At 46.3% G+C, this 15567-nt stretch overlaps 1 protein-coding gene across 1 annotated transcript in view; it reads right to left on the reverse strand.

Moving 5' to 3' along the window:
• ANKRD11 (ankyrin repeat domain 11) overlaps positions 1-15567 on the reverse strand; it is a 163337-nt gene that overhangs the window by 114390 nt on the left and 33380 nt on the right. The window lies entirely within an intron of this gene.

The raw sequence follows: 15567 nt of genomic DNA on the forward strand, positions 1-15567 counted from the left end.
AGCACCTCTCCATGTCGGTCAGTGTAGAAGGACATCTAACATTGTTTTCCCCGTCTCCCCTGTATTTTTTGTGGTTGTAATTTGTTGTACTGTGAACTTTATTAGCATGACGACGTTACCTAGAGACAGGCAGCCATTTCACCAATCACCTAGAAACAGGCAGCCAGGTAAACACATACAGTGGACACTTTGCAAAGCCATAGAAAGTGTTATCCTACCAAAGACAACCCCATCATAGGATTACAAAACCTAGTGTGTCAAGGAACCCATACTCCTTCAGTAGCTGCCGGAGGATCAGCAACCCCCGGCACACCAGCTGCTCTAAAACTACAACTCCCAGAATCCTCCTTTCACTTCTAAGTTAGGGCTCTTTCACACGAGTGGATCCCGTGCGTGGAATCCGCTGCGTGAAAGACTGCCAAGCCCCGTTCCGGACAGCAGAGACACGGAGCAGTAACATGACTGACAATGCTCCGTGCCTCTCACTGATCCTTTTACTACAAAATCACCGTGACAACTTTATCTCATTGTGATTTTGTAGTAAAAAGATCACAGAGAGGCACGGAGCATTGTCAGTCATGTTACTGCTCCGTGTCTCTGCTGTCTGGGACGGGGCTTGGCTCTCTTTCACGCAGCGGATTCCACGCACGGCATCTGCTCGTGTGAAAGAGCCCTTACAAGAACAGTCAAGTGTGCATGCTGGGAGTTGTAGTTTCACAGAAGCCAGAGTGCTGAAGGTTGCCGATTCCTGGTGTAGTTAATGTGGAGAGAGGAGAAAGCTGCTGCTAGACACCTGTGGTGGCAAATTATCTCCTGGGGTAGGGAGAGGAAAAATAAATAAATTAAGGACAGTTTTGTCTGATCCTTTTCTACCTCAATATCTGCCGAGAGCTCTCCATACACACTGGAATGTCGGCTGAATCTCCAATCATCAGCGGGTTCAGTATGTACTGCTCTTACAATGCCAAGATTGACAGACATCTGTGAAAGCACAGAATGAGTGGGGCACAGTGCCCGGGAGAAGATGCAACTGTGGGGGTCACAGTGCCCAGACCTCCACCTCTAACATCGGACACATCGCACTGACAGATCTTTGCAAGCACATGATCAGATATGAAATTCATTAAGTGACTGATCCACAATGAGTATTGGTATGACGCTGGAATCTATATAGACTGCTCACACAATGCATGGAACTATGCACTCGTACACGCAATGCTGATATGTGACCCATGGGTATCCCGTTGCCAATTTCCTCAGGTAACCAAACCTTCAGGCCTCAGTTACCATGTCTATACTTGTGCAGCACTGGAGGTTGCAGCGCGGTGGTGACAAGAGGCGGCAGGTCCGCATTCCTCCACTAGAGGATCCTCCCAAAGACAGGAAGAAAAAGCCAAATCCCCCATGGGGCCTGGGCTACAGTGCGACTTTTTGTAGCACAACCGATTGCTTTTAAAGGAGTGGTCTCGTCTCAGACAATGGGGGCATATTGCTAGGTGGGACCCGCACCAATATAGAGAACGGAACAACGAAGGTGGTGGACGGCGCACTGAGCATGCGCAGCCACCCACTATTCATTACAATGGGGCCGCCGAAAATATTTGTCGGGTGCATAGAAGTGAATAGGATTGGTGGCCGAGCATGCGTGGTGCGCTCCCATTCACTTCTATGGGGAGAGCGCTTGGTGGTGGCCGGACCAGAGTCCTCCAGCCACCACACTGCAGGGATCCATTCTCGATATAGGTGTGGGACCCGCACCTATGAGACAATGGGGGCATATCCTAGCGAAATGACCCCATTGTCTGAGATGAGACAACCCCTTTAACTATTGAACTACAGCTGCAGTCCACAAGATTGCATTCAAGTAAATATATTCATTTGGACTGCAGCTGCAGTTCAATAATTAAAATAGCCATGCTAGAAAAAGGTCAGAGTGTAGCCCTGGCCTAAGGGAGCAGCGACGGACTAGCCACGAGTGCAGCTGCATCACTAAATGGAGAAGTCAAGCAGATGACCGACCCCTCAGGACTTACTCCCAGGCCCGGCCCGGCAGAAGAACTTGGAGGAATGTCCTACTGCTATAAAGCGTCCTGATGCGGACCATTAGAGTCCGGCTACATGACAACATTTCATGTAAAGTTTGTCAATGTGGCAAAAAATGCAGACATGTCATGTTCTTGGTCTCTCGTCACACGACTTTTATAGAAGTTGCACACGAGACATGTGTTTTTACTGCTAAATCACACATCTAAAATATCCGCGCAACAAATGTCACCATGTAGCCAGACTCTTAAGGGAATTCAAAACCAGATTTCCTAGGGATTTTTATTCTGCAAATGAAAGATTTCTATTTTATTTTTTATTCTATTTTCTGTACATGATTATGGCAATAGAGTCCCTGTGAGAAAAGCACATTACAAATGACTGTCAAAGCGCAGGCAAAGATGTGTGGCCGGGACGACTCCTCGGGAAGTCAGTGGCAGCCATTCAGGCGCTCGATACCAACCCACAACGCAGTAGGTCAATTTTATAGGCAGCCCCTTTAACAGACTACAACGTAATATCTATATTTTGGAGAACCCAGAGGAAACCCACCCAAACAGTGCAAAGCCACCGTGCTGCCCCTGATAATGGGCAAACTTGTAAGCTTGCCACAACCCCTTTGACTAAAATGTAAAAAAAATAAAAATAAAAAAGATATATATATATATATATATATATATATATGAGTCAGAAGTACGCCCTTTTGAATCACGCCTGTCTTATTATCAATCAATAAATTGCTGCCGATGAGCGATAAATTAATGGGTTTTACAGCATTCAAGTGTATACACTCAGTAAGGGGCTTTCCGTTTTTTTATTTATATAGTAGGAAATTATAAAATTTTCAGGTCTGCACATATTTAAACTTTTGTTTACATGCCGTTCCTATATCAGGCTGTCGACCCCTATCTGCAGAGGAGAATGGTATGTCCCACCCGTCTGCTGGAAGCCGCCTTACTCTTGGTAGATGGGCCCAACACAATTGTGATTAAAAACAAATGTGCGCAAAAAGCTTCTAATTTTCATAGTTAGTATAGCAGTAATTCAATCTACTATTATTCATGTTTCCAGTGTAGACATGTACCTTTGTGCATAAAGCAGTGTGCTGCTACTTGTAGTCCTTGGTTGCTTTTACTTTGCAGCCATGGTAGTGTGCAATTTCTATTATAGTGCTGGTGATGCGCGGTCCGCAAAATGCAGAACGCACATTGCCAGTGTCAGTGTTTTGCGGATCCGCAAAACACATACGGATGTGTGAATGTACCCTTACATGACATATCTGCTGGGTCAGCACACAGGACACTTCCATGAACATAGGACTAATGGCAGCTATTACAACTACTTCACTGTATCTGTTTACATGGCTGCCTGTTTCCAGGTGATTTGTAAAAAACTTCCAGTCTCTAGGTGATGTCATGTTAATAAAGTTAATTGCATAAAAAAATAAAAAGGGATACAGGGAGAGCTGTGTCAGATGTGCTTCTACACTGACCTGATGAGAAGCTGCTGCAGGCAGTAATACTGTATATTGTATACATATGTTCTGCTCCTCAATACACTATTCACCTGTCATATCTGGACAGTTAACTGAACGACAGGTCACATGACTGACGCCATCTTTAGTCCTATACAGATCTCCTACAGATGCATTTTACAAGACTAAAATGGGCCAAACTATTTTTTCTTTTTAGAGAGCCTATTGTGTGGATCTAGAAAAAAAAAAAAAAAAAAAAAAGTATAACTTCCTATTCTGTAAATTAAAAAAAAAAAAATTAAACCCGGAATACCTCTTTAACTAGTCACTGGTTGAGGAATCTTTCTGCAAGAGAACCTCTGACAGGAAGGAATATGTGAGAAATAAGTTTGCAGTTAACTCTTATGACACAACAAAAGGGAAAGGTAAAGTAGAGCCGTAAAGTACAGCGCTGATTGCAGGAGGCATGACGCCCATTTCATATTTAAAGGATTTAAAAACAGCATTATTATGATTAAATTAAAAAAGCAAAGCCACTCCAGATTAAAGTGTCTCTCTGTCACTAGGATCAGCACTATTGAAACCAGACATGCTGGCTGGTAGGGCTCCTCATGCTGATTAAAACTATACCTTTCTTTTGTCTGTATGCTAAACAGCTGCTGAGATAGCAGTGTTTTTACGCCTATGCAAATAAACCATTGGGGCACCAGGAGGTGGGGCCGGATGGTTTGAGCACTGCCCTGTTATACCCCCTGTGCTCTGCACACTCCCCCCTCCCTTTGACTGACAGGGATAGACAGCAGGCTGAGGGCACAGCTGTGTCCTAGCATGGACATATCATACACTATGTACTATAGCTTCACCACACTGAGCAGAAAGCCAAAATACATATTACTGCTGTATTCACAGGCACAATATTTTTTCTAATTTTTCTCTTATTTAACCCATAATAAAAAGCTATACTACAATAAACATATAATAATAAAGCATTACTGTATTGATAATAGGTTTCAGGTTTCTAAGAAATCTATTACTGGTTTATTCAACAAAACCAGCAATATTTATTACCTGAAGAAAAAAAAAAAAAAAAAAAAAAAAAAAAAACAACCCAGGATTCAAACCTGGAATCTATGTGCAAAAACCAAACACTTACCACAAAGCTATAGCACATTTTCTATGCTTTGTCTTTATAATCCTATATTGTGCCTATAAATACTGATAGTAATTAATTAGCAATGTCTAGAAGGAATAAGGAACGGCACAGCGCACAGTCATAGAATAGATGCTCCAGAATTAGGCTACTTTCACACCTGCGCTCGGTGCGGATCTGTCTTGTATCTGCACAGAACGGATCAGTTTGCATTATTCTGTCAGAAAAAAAAAGTCCAAGTCAAAACGGATCCGTCCTGACTTGCATTGAAAGTCAACGGGGGCCGAATCAGTTTTCAATTGCACCATATTGTGGTCAGTGAAAACGGATCCACCCCCATTGACTTACATTGTAAGTCAGGACGAATCCGTTTGGCTCCACATCGCCAGGCGGACACCAAAACGTCCGCATCCAGAGTGGAACGGAGCCAAACTGATGCATTCTGAACGGATCCTTGCATTGGGGCTGAACTGATCCGTTTTGAACTGGATCTCACAAACTGAATTCAAAAACGCCAGTGTAAAAGTAGCCTTAGTACAAGGGGGACGCAAGTAGTCGCAAAAACAGACATGTCAGGAGAGGGGACAGGTCTAGTACTCTGATGAGGGGCAATCACCCCGAAACAGCAGTCCGCAGATGAGGTGATGGATTATTTAATATCTGATTCATGTCTCAAGGCCTATTTAAAGGATCGAACATTGAGCTCATTTACATCCCTTTCTTCCCAAAAATCCAGAGGAGCATGTATGGCCAATAAGTGTCCTCACACAGATTAAGGCGCTCTCACCCCAGAGAGAGTTATCCCCCCCCCCCCCCCAGGTCCTCTTTAAGACACGGATAATTGTAGCGGTCCTTGCAGAATGCACCACAAGTCCCTCCAGACATCCTTAAAAACACATCTCCATACAACCGTGTACGAGTCTCAAGAAAGAAGACTAAGCAGCCATGCCCCTACTGACCATGATCTAAAGGCGGAGGCGTCCACTGGCCTCCTTTCCCAATTTCATTGATGAATGCTTAATAGTCAGTGCCAACACCGACGATGCAAACTAGACTGGCATCTGTGCCCAACTAGATCTTCACTTTACACAACACCTTATCTGCCAGCATGAAAAGCAGGATTCCTGGGCGGTGAACACGTTCCCTTATTATTTTCGACATGATGAAATCCGTGTCACGGAAGGTTATTCTACCTTCTAGGCAGCTCTTTCAGCCTCTGATTAACTAAAGACTGGCTTTTTCAGAAGACAAAGCATCAAGGAGGTGTACGCCTCTCAGTACTACAGAGGGCCTGTAATATGGTACAAATGGACTACTATGGGGCCCTAGGACACTATGGCATGTTCCAACATTAGGACAATACTGGCAAATACGTCACACAGGTGACACACGAAGGGCTTAGGCTACTTTCACACGTGTTTTGCCTGATCAGCAAAAATGCCTCAGTTACTGATAACACAACCAACTGCATCCGTTAGGAACGGATCCGGTTGTATCATCTCTAAAAATAAGCCACGACGGATCCGTCATGCACTCCATTGAAAGTCAATGGGGGGACAGATCTGGTTTCTATTGTGTCTGAGAAAACTGATCCATTCCCATTGGCTTGCATTGTGTTTCATGCCAGATCCATCTTGCTCCGCATCCCATGACTGAAAGAAAACCGGTATGGGAACGCAACCAAATGGAACGGAATGCATTCTGGTGTATTCGGTTCAGTTTTGTCCCATTCGACAATGAATGGGAACAAAAATGGAAGCGTTTTTTTCTCCGGTATTGAGATCCTACGAAAGTAACCTTACCTCCCCATATTCCTGACTTGTCGGGATTATACATACCACTGTACAAGGCCCTGAGCACTGAAGCAATAACATCGTCTAGCAACGATCTGTGAAAACCACACACCAAACACGGACGACATACGTGTTGTGTCCTTGGCTTTCTGGGATCCATAGATTATAATCTGAGTGATGGATCTGTAATCGGGGGCAAAACAGGGCATGCTTCTGTGGCATCACCACAGATGTATGATGAACACACTAGGGCTGAAACTATTGATTGAATTGAGTAATTTTACAAACAAAAAAAATACTCGAAGCAAATTTTTTACATCGAGGATTTGTTTGTGTCATGTGACCACAGAGCGGGAGTGAAGCGCTTGCTATTACTTACCGCTCCATGGTCAACAGCCGGCCCGTACCGCGCTGCACTGGATCCTGACACAGTCAGGTCATGGTGCACGTAAGCACGCACTATGACCCAACGCTGTGTGACGTCAGGATCCAGTGCAGCGCGGAGAAGAGGAGGAAGGAGCTGTGATCCTACAGGAAAGGTAAGTATTTTATTTCACTGGCACTCGGGACATGGCACTGAATGGCATGGAGGGACTGATGGCACTGGGGGAACTGATGCACTTTGGCTGATCGCACAGGGGGGAACGAAGGGTGTTGGAGACTGAAGGCAGGGGGTCTGATAAGTTTTTATAAAAGGAAAACAATACATTTTTTCCTATTAGATTATTTTTTACGATCGAGTAATCAATAGAATACTCGATTACTGAAATAGTTTACTGCAGCCCTATTACACACATTAAAGTAAATGGATACGTGAGCGGGCTGTAGAGGCCACGGACAACACGGGCACGTGAGGCACTGAAGTGTGAAAGTGGCCTTATTGTGAAACACATGAGATACGAAGGAAACAGAGGAAATGGACGGCTAATACCCCAGGAGCGAGACGTTGGCTCTACCAGATGGACTGCGTGGCATGAGAGACTTACACTGGATAAATGTAAGCCACAAAGTAGCCGGCAGGAAGCTTCAGGAAACTATGTACACTGCTCAAAAAAATAAAGGGAACACTTAAACATCACAATGTAACTCCAAGTCAATCACACTTCTGTGAAATCAAACTGTCCACTTAGGAAGCAACACTGAGTGACAATCAATTCCACATGCTGTTGTGCAAATGGGATAGACAACAGGTGGAAATCATAGGCAATTAGCAAGACACCCCCAATAAAGGAGTGGTTCTGCAGGTGGTGACCTGACCATTTCTCAGTTCCTATGCTTCCTGGCTGATGTTTTGGTCACTTTTGAATGCTGGCGGTGCTTTCACTCTAGTGGTAGTAGCATGAGACGGAGTCTACAACCCACACAAGTGGCTCAGGTAGTGCAGCTTATCCAGGATGGCACATCAATGCGAGCTGTGGCAAGAAGGTTTGCTGTGTCTGTCAGCGTAGTGTCCAGAGCATGGAGGCGCTACCAGGAGACAGGCCAGTACATCAGGAGACGTGGAGGAGGCCGTAGGAGGGCAACAACCCAGCAGCAGGACCGCTACCTCCGCCTTTGTGCAAGGAGGAACAGGAGGAGCACTGCCAGAGCCCTGCAAAATGACCTCCAGCAGGCCACAATTGTGCATGTGTCTGCTCAAACGGTCAGAAACAGACTCCATGAGGGTGATATGAGGGCCCGACGTTCACAGGTGGGGGTTGTGCTTACAGCCCAACACCGTGCAGGACGTTTGGCAAATTCGCCACTGGCGCCCTGTGCTCTTCACAGATGAAAGCAGGTTCACACTGAGCACATGTGACAGATGTGACAGAGTCTGGAGACGCCGTGGAGAACGTTCTGCTGCCTGCAACATCCTCCAGCATGACCGGTTTGGCATTGGGTCAGTAATGGTGTGGGGTGGCATTTCTTTGGAGGGCCACACAGCCCTCCATGTGCTCGCCAGAGGTAGCCTGACTGCCATTAGGTACCGAGATGAGATCCTCAGACCCCTTGTGAGACCATATGCTGGTGCGGTTGGCCCTGGGTTCCTCCTAATGCAAGACAATGCTAGACCTCATGTGGCTGGAGTGTGTCAGCAGTTCCTGCAAGACGAAGGCATTGATGCTATGGACTGGCCCGCCCGTTCCCCAGACCTGAATCGAATTGAGCACATCTGGGACATCATGTCTCGCTCTATCCACCAGACTGTCCAGGAGTTGGCAGATGCTTTAGTCCAGGTCTGGGAGGAGATCCCTCAGGAGACCGTCCACTACCTCATCAGGAGCATGCACAGGCGTTGTAGGGAGGTCATACAGGCAGGTGGAGGCCACACACACTACTGAGCCTCATTTTGACTTGTTTTAAGGACATTACATCAAAGTTGGATCAACCTGTAGTGTTTTTCCACTTTAGTTTTGAGTGTGACTCCAAATCCAGACCTACATGGGTTGAAAAATTTGATTTCCATTTTTAATTTTTGTGTGATTTTGTTGTCAGCACATTCAACTATGTAAAGAACAAAGTATTTCAGAAGAATATTTAATTAATTCAGATCTAGGATGTGTTATTTTTGTGTTCCCTTTATTTTTTTGAGCAGTGTATATAAGGAATGAATGGACCGAGAATCCCGACTGTAGGCTCCACACACTGTATACACCAAGAAAAAAAAGCCATCACAATTTACTTCTCAAACACCTTAGAGAAATAAAAAAAAAAAAATCTGCCTTTTTCCACTGTTGAGCGACTATGACCACCACCAGTAGGACCTGCAGTGAGAATAGACCTCCAGTATAGCTTGCTTTTAGACCATGACCGTCACAAAGGAACATGCCCTTATAAACAGAACTGGGCAAACCCAAGGAACGAGGCAGCCGCCAACGAGGTTATGCCACAAGTGATGTAAAAAGAGTGAAAAATCAGAAATCATGTAGTGCGAGTCCCATGTACCGCACATGGAGCAAGCAATCTCAATTGCTCTGCTAGATTTTCTACAGCGTAGAAGCTCCGACGGCGTGTCCTTTCTGCTTCAGCTCCCTGCCTGTAACTGAGTGCCAGCGACCACACATTCATCTCAGGTGGACAAACAGCCATCATAATGAAGAAAGGAGAATCTCACAACTACAGCATTTTATTTTTTTTAAACAAAGTAAGGCTACTTTCACACTTGTGTTCAGAGCAGGTCCGTCTGGTATCTGCACAGACGGATCCGCTCCTATAATGCAAACGCTTAGATCCGTTCAGAACGGATCCGATTGCATTACCATGAACAAAAAAAAAAAAAAAATTTTTTTTTTTGTTCATGATAATGCAAACGGATCCGTTTTGACTTTACATTGAAAGTCAATGGGGGACGGATCCGTTTGAAAATTGAGCCATACTGTGTCAACTTCAAACAGATCCGTCCCCATTGACTTACATTGTAAGTCTGGACGGATCCGTTTGCCTCCGCACGGCCAGGCGGACACCCGAACGCTGCAAGCTGCGTTCAGGTGTCCGCCTGCTGAGCGGAGGACAAACGGTGCCAGACTGATACATTCTGAGCGGATCCGCATTCACTCAGAATGCATTAGGGCTGGACGGATCCGTTCGGGGCCGCTTGTGAGAGCCTTCAAACGGAACTCACAAGCGGAGCCCCGAACGCTAGTGTGAAAGTAGCCTAAATTAGCTGCTTTTAGTGTTGAATCTTATTAACATTTAAAGGGGTTTTATAGCTTTTTCATACTGATTATCCTCAGCATCTGATCGGTGGGGGTCCAACAGCTGAGCTGTGGCCTTCTCGCCGTGACGACTAGGTCACGTGGCCTGGGAGCGGCTCAGCTCCCACTTTACGTTCTGTCAACATGGTGGAAAACTGGAGGGGGAAGATGCCAACAGTGCACCTCCAAACCAAGGTTGAGGAGGGATCAGAGGGGAGCACGCACTGCAGTCAACATGCTACACATCATTTTTGGAGGACTCAGTTTTAAAGGGGTTGTTCACCTTTATGATTATTTTTACAGGCTGGACCCGGCCGCTGAGTTCTGGCTCCATTTCTGCCCCACCGGCTGTGAAGGCCCAGGATCCTCCTGTGTCAACATCCAGTTTGAAGCCGGACACGTGACCGCTACAGCCAGTCATTGGCCAAGCATCATCCACGCTGCACAAACACCACGTCAGGTCATGCGCCCTTAGGCCAGTTTGTCGTGGGGCACATGCAAAACGTAATATGACCGCACACTTTCTTGTTGTCCCCCATTTAGGACTTCTGCGTTAATTATATTGCTATGGCCAATGTAAACCAGCCATTCTTGTGGAGAACTGAGGAGAAATTTAAGACTGGAAAGTTAGGAAAAAGCCTGATTTTGACATTCCACTTAGCGGTGTCTGGGCGCTGGGGAAAAAAAAAAAAAAAAAAAAAGGAGAGAAACTACCTTCAGCGAAGAATGTCAACCTCAGCACCAACGTGCCGCAAACAGACCAGAAAAGGGAAGAACCGAACGCCTGAGGATCATTTCAATTAAACACCAACTTAAAACAGCAAAGCCTCCGCAGACCGCCAGGATAAACAGCGCGTTTCTAGCGCTCATCACTTTTACTACATTTACATAAAGCAAGCGCGAAGCGCTAATGAAAAGTCAGTGTTGCCAATAGCAACCAGATAAGCAATGGACTCCATTTTCAAACATGCTTTGCAAAAGATCCAAGACGCTGAAGTCACCAGAACAATTTAATGTAAAGAGATTTTGCTTTAACTTATCTACAGCCGGACGGCGAACCTGGCCGCAGGTGGTCAAGCCACAAAACTCCGCAGCGGCCAACGGCAAGATGACTTTACCACACAATTGTGCGACCACTGGTCTCTGCTGGTAGGTGCGAGCACTGTCTAGCGATTAATCAGATGAATATGATAAATTTTCCCTTTTATCGCCTGCTGATTTTTTATTTTTTCCCACAAAAAAACAAAAAACTATTTTTACACTGACTGAGCGCAGCGGTCACATAGGACGTGTACTGCATCCTGCAGAGGGCCCCAATTCCAGAACTTCTACCACAGCTGGCAGATCCCGACTCTGCTTGGAGCAACGACAGAAAGGGCTCTGCCACCGATTCGTGTGAGAAGTTCCTGGCCTCGGACGAGCCCTTCCCCCTAGGGGGGGGGGTGACCTCGGCTATCAGCTTTGCTCCTGCCAGTGCACAGATCCCCTCCGATTCCACGCCAACAGGTGGGTGGCCGCACCCCCACGGCGTGTACAGTACGTAGGGTGGATAGATTCACTTGTGCATGTAACATATGGACCATTCCCCCAAGACAAATAAGCAATTGCAGAGTTAAGCTAGTTTACCACTAGTGGTAGGGACGTGGCAGGGATCTCTCTGTAATCCAGCATTGCTTGAACGTCTATAATAGGGACCAGTGGAGATCTGGTCAATTCTCAGCATATTTGCTGGGTTGCAGATGGACCTCCTCCACCGTCCGCCCCCATTATAGTTAGCAGGGCCAGACAGATGTTCAAGCCTCTGGCAAGGCCGGAATACAGAGATCAGACAGGCTGTTCCCTGCTGGAGCCCGAGCAATCTAATGCATCTATATAGTCAGGTTAGGGTAGATTAGAACAGGTCCTCATAATTACTAATTTCCATGTAGATTGTACTACAAGGTTATTGTCATCTGTGGCCACCGAAAGGACCATCATTGAGGCCGCTCGTTATGGTTCAGACCGAGAGAGGACAGGACAGTCTGTATGGAATGTGGCGACATAAAAACTATTGTTTTTGCTATTATTGTGCACAAAAAAAAATAAAAAATTAGGCATTGCGGCGATTGTAATAACAGTAACGCTAGTTATGCCGCACTGTGAATGTCAAATTTAAAAGTACAAAAAAATAGCAGAAATGCTTTTTTCAATCATTCCCACAAAAAAATGTAAGTTAAAATCAGTATGTTTTATGTATCCCAAAATGGCGTCTCTAAAATACAATGTCTACCGGGGGAAAAAAAAATAATAAAATAAATTGTCCTTTGGTGAAAATAATTGAAATTGGTTTTATTGTATTTATTTAGCAAAATCGCCCAGCCATTGGTGGAAGGCGTTGTGCAGGATATTGATGACCTGTCCTCAGGACATGCCACTAATATCAGATCAGTGGGGGTCCAAATCCCAGCACCCCTGCCAGTCAGCTGTTTGAAGGGGTAGCGGTGCTCACATGCGCACGGGTTCCATTTCAAAATTACCTGCGCGTTCTCACTTGTAGAGTTGGCGCAGTGAAATACCTGCTCGTCCCATCAAAATGAATGGGATGAGGATACGTCATCAACACCCAGAAAACCCCTTTAAAAAAATATATATTCAGTGTCCTGTAATACGGTGAAAAGTAAAAATCAATTTAAAACTTAAACAAAAAAATAAAAACTGGAACTCATCTCTGAACAGACTAAGCCGTTGCATAGCAACAAGAGACGAGGCTCTCCGAAACTGCAGCGCGCATACACCGCAATCCACCAACATGACAGATTTAGGGAACAGGTAAAAGCCTTCAGTGCATTTATCTACAGCATATATTTAGCAAAAAAAAAATCAAGTCTATACCAACCAAGATAGTCGACAGTTATATAAAAAATAAAATAAAAAAAGGGCACTCCCCCCCAGGATTTGTTCTCGCAGATTGTTTGACCTAATGAAAGATTCAGGAGTCATGTGTAACGCTGCAGCCAGTGACTGGCCTCAGAGGCGACGCAGTGCACATGACCAGTTCATATCCTGTGCAGGGTTATGATGCCACCCCACATGTCTATAGAAAAGGAGCACAAGTTGGGTACTAGCTACTTAGTCCATGAAGTTAGTTGTGCAGCCGTCAACTGCACGATAGGCCTTAATTACAGAAAAAATTATAATAACGCAGACCAGAACTGGCGGTGCGGCCGTGGGCAGCCCGCTTTTACTTTAATTCATTTGTTACACAATTTACCATCTTCACAAGTAATTCTAACAGAGAAAAACTAAACAAAAAACAAACTAACTAAATAGAAATGATTCACTTCCATCAGAAGGTCCCTGTCGTTAGACACAACAGAAGAAGCATTAAGTAAATGTCTCCCATGTAGCAGCTTGTTAATTGCTTGCACGCAAGAAGCCAAGCAAAAAGCGGGAAGCCGGGCCCCAGCCTCAAAACAAAGAAATAAGCAGAGTTAACAAGCTACTATATGGAAAGAGAGTCACGTGAAGAACACACCCGCTCCAAGGCACAAAGCAAATGGTGCGGGGGAGAGAGCACAATGTAACACTCACAAAATGAGTCCATTAAGATGCTTGAGCCCAGACATGCAGCAGAAGAGAGGAAGGAACGTCACGAGAAAAAGCAAACAAGAAATCAGGGCTGCTAAATGTGCACGGAATAAGCTGAACGGCAGCCAAGGAGGGCGACGGCGAGGACTAAAAAGGGAAAGTTCAGTACAATGCGAAGGAACGGCGAGCAGCCCATAAAATATAATCCCTTTTCTAGTAGCCTTCCAACCCAGACACAAAGTACAAACATCCTGACCCACCACAGGTACCCACAGAACTGGCATCGAACCATCATCCACTAAGGGTCCCGTTACGCAGGCAGATAAGTCATCCAAAAACAACAGTGACTGATGACACAGTAGATCAATCGGCACGTGTTTATATTTAGGCCTCATGTAGACGAGCGTATCCAAAGTGCAGCCCCACATTTCTTTTTAAAGGGGTTCTCCGGGCTTTTAATATTGATGACATACTCAGGATAGGTCATCAATATCAGATCGGCGGGGGTCCGACACCCTAGACGATCAGTGGTATGAGGAGATGGTGTGCGCGCAGTGTGCACGTGCCTTTTCCCCGTTGCTGCTAGGTCTATGGCAATGCAGCAGCGAACAGGAAGGCCTCAATGCACGAACACCGACCGTGGGGCAGCCGCAGTGAACCCATTCACTTAAATGGGGCTGCGATCCGGTCGTTCCGCAAAAAGATACAAACATGTCCTATCTTTTTGCAGAATGGAAGTACGGGAAGAAAAAAACCACGGAATCACTCCATAGTTCTTCCGTAGGGTTCCGTCACATTCCACATCTCCGGATTTGCAGACCCATTGAAGTGAATGGGTCCACATCCGTGATGCGGAATGCACACTGAACGGTGCCCGTGTACTGCGGATCCAAAAATGCGGTCGGCAACGGGACACCTACGGTAATGTGCTGGAGGCCGAAGGGAGGCGGCACAAGGGAGTCTCCTCATACAGCTGATCGGCGGGTGTCAGACCCCCAATGATCTGATATTGACGACTTGTCCTGAGGATAGGCCATCAATATAAAAAAGCCTGGACAACCCCTTTAAGGCCTCTTTCACACTTGCGTTGTTGGGATCCGGCGTGCACTTCCGTTGCCGGAGGTGCCCGCCGGATCCGGAAAAACGCAAGTGTACTGAAAGCAATTGAAGACGGAACCGTCTTCAAAATGCTTTCAGTGTTACTATGGCACCCAGGACGCTATTAAAGTCCTGGTTGCCATAGTAGGAGCGGGGGAGCGGTATACTTACAGTCCGTGCGGCTCCCGGGGCGCTCCAGAATGACGTCAGAGCGCCCCATGCGCATGGATGACGTGATCCATGCGATCATGTGATCAATGCGCTTGGAGCGCCCTGACGTCACTCTGGAGCGCCCGGGGAGCCGCACGGACGGTAAGTATTAGGGATCGACCGATTATCGGTTTGGCCGATATTATCGGCCGATATTGAGGATTTTGAACGTTATCGGTATCGGCATCTATTTTGCCGATATACCGATAACGTATGGGGAACACAGAACGCGCTGCTCTCAGCGCTCTCTGTGTTCCCTCCGCAGCACAGGGGAGAAGGAAGCAGTGTCTCCTCCCCCTGTGCTGCTGCTGCCGCCAATAGCAGGAGAGGAGACAAGAGGAGGGGAGGGGCTGTGGCCGCTGCGCCACCAATGAAGATAAGCCTTTCATTCATTTACAGGAGGCGGGAGCTGGCTGCAGAATCACATAGCCGGCTCCCGGCCTCTATGAGCAATAGCTGCGATCCGCGGTAGTTAACTCCTCAGGTGCCGCGGATCGCAGCTACCGCTCATAGAGGTCGGGAGCCGGCTATGTGATTCTGCAGCCAGCTCCCGCCTCC

This window comes from Bufo bufo, chromosome 10 (genome assembly GCF_905171765.1).
Source record: "Bufo bufo chromosome 10, aBufBuf1.1, whole genome shotgun sequence".
In the NCBI taxonomy this organism is placed as follows: Eukaryota; Metazoa; Chordata; class Amphibia; order Anura; family Bufonidae; genus Bufo; species Bufo bufo.